Here is a 2,394-nt window from a genome sequence, read left to right as displayed (position 1 = left end):
ATTTATTAAAGATAGGAAAAGAAACAAGCTCTGCAAAATGAGTGTGGGCCACGTAAGAGTGAGAAAAGTATACTCCGCAGGGTGAGCACTGTGAGAATATAGTGGTCAAGAGCTTGGGGCAGCCTTTTGTATCTCCCATGCCTTTGGGTGACATCAGATCAAGGATGTCCTATCAAAATCCTGCTTGAGTTATTGCAAGGAGAACTGAAGATAGCATTCTCTGATGGGCCCCAGGTGCAGGGTTCTAGGAATTGGTTTTCTGTGTATTTCAAGGACCTCTGTTATTGACAGGTCATGCCTACCTGGCCAACCAGGTTGTCACCCCTAATCTCCTACCTAAAAGAACATTGAAAGTCACAGGAGCCATTGTTACATTTTTAGTCTTTTTACTTTTTAAATTTCATTTTTAAAATCAGCATTTCTGTAAGACCTTGATTGTGTGCTGGGCCATGAATTGATTAGCTATTTTGCAGTTGGGCTGTGGAGATTTCCACTGTGAAATCAACATGCAGACTGGTATATCTCTAAAACAAAAGGGTTTAGTCAGGCACTACGGATGCTAGTCAGAAAGCACTAGACTTGGGACAAGTTCCCTAAGCCACCAGCAGCAAGGTGAAGTAGCAGTTGAAAAATGTCTATTGGATCTAAAACACTAGAAGCTTTATAATGAAAACCTGAGGAAGGAAGGCATATATGGAGTGAAATTATTCAAAATAGGTTAACTCTCCCCATCATTTCTTTCACACTCCACATTTTATAATTTACTTATTTTATGTATTTGGTACTGGACTCATAGTGGTCCTCCTGTTTCAACCTCCACAGCCCTGGGATTATAGGTGTGTGCCACCATGCCTGGTTTCAGTGGCCAGCAGAGCGTACCCAGGGCAGGGCTGGCACAGTATGCAGTTCTGGGGATCAAACCTGGGTCCTTGCGCTTGCCAGGCAGGCGCTTAGACTGCTGGGCTATCTCTCTGGCCCCACAATTTGTAATTTAGAACATCTCAGGACTTTTTTCTTCTATTTTTTTCAGTATCATAAAGCAGCAGGGGGGCCGGGGAGATGGCTCAGTGGAATAAGCGCTTCCCTGGCAAGTGCAAGGGCCTAAGTTCGAGCCAATGTTCCGCCAAAAAAAACCCAAAAAACAAAAAAACAACAAACCCAAAAAACAACCATAAATAAAGCAGCAGGGTCCCTTTTCTGAAGCATCTGCTGAATTGTTTCTTTAGAGGCAAATTCCTAGGGGTGTGTATAGATTGTGTTGAGAGGCAAAATAGCAGGAGGACCAAAGGCCTATGAGGTCCGTGAATTTGGGCTGGAATTTTTTTTCCCATGAGACACGGTATCCCTATATAATCTGTGCTGTCCTTAAACTCATTATGTAGCCCAGGCTGGTCTTAAACTCAAGGCAATCCTCCTGCCTAGCCTCCTGAGTGCTGGGATTACAGGTGTGAGCCATCAATACCTGGCTGGGCTAGAATTCTGATATTTCTTAGCAGGGTTCAGACCTTAAATCAGTGACTTTGATACAGGGAAATGCTAGATGGCAGATATCCAGAGTTTATGTACCCTGAAGTTGAAGAGTGAATTCTAAGGAACAACAGAGGTGAAGTAGGAAAGTAGGAAAATCTTATTTATTTATTTATTTATTTTTTAGTACCAGGAACCAAACTTAGGACCTTGTGCTTGCCAGGCAGGCAATGTGCCACTGAGCTATATCCATGGCCCCTAGGAAAATTTATTGGAGAAAAACAATGGGGAATAGGAATGGGGGAATGAAGAATAGCAATTATTCCTGAGAGATGGGAGGGGTCCTAAATGGGTTTCCAAGAAGCCCACCTCTCAAAGGAAGTTTTATAGAACAAAATCATGAGGCAGGTCAAATATGGATCAGAATTATGATCAATGAATAAGGTTGCAAGTATAGTCTCTTAGATAATATTGATCTAGTGGTAGCAAGGGTACATAGGTGACATCATTAACCTTGGTTGATAAACTATAGCCTTAATCTTGTCTTCAGTCTTGTAGGTGGGAGAGGATGACCCATCTCTAATGAGATAATGGAAATCTCAAAGGGTGATACCATTAATCCCATCTAGCTACTGTGACTTTAATCTTCAAATGCACCTCCAGCACAGTCCTGATGCATTCTCATCTCCTGCACTAGCTCCCTTCCCAGCCCTGTCTGACTGCCTACTATATTTCTCCCTAACTTAGGTGCCCATAATACTTTCAGCTAAGACTTATTAGTAGATTAACTGAATTAAGTCTCATTAACATTTAAAAAGGGGCTGGAGAGATGGCTCAGTGGTCTAAAGCACCTACTTGGAACAAGCTTGGCAAAGCACAGGGACTGCGGTTCGATCCCCCAGCACCACATGCCAGCCAGCCGCGCCC

The sequence above is a fragment of the Octodon degus genome, unplaced genomic scaffold (assembly GCF_000260255.1).
Source record: "Octodon degus isolate 3935 unplaced genomic scaffold, OctDeg1.0 scaffold00195, whole genome shotgun sequence".
NCBI classification, from domain to species: domain Eukaryota; kingdom Metazoa; phylum Chordata; class Mammalia; order Rodentia; family Octodontidae; genus Octodon; species Octodon degus.
This window is presented reverse-complemented; position numbering follows the sequence as displayed.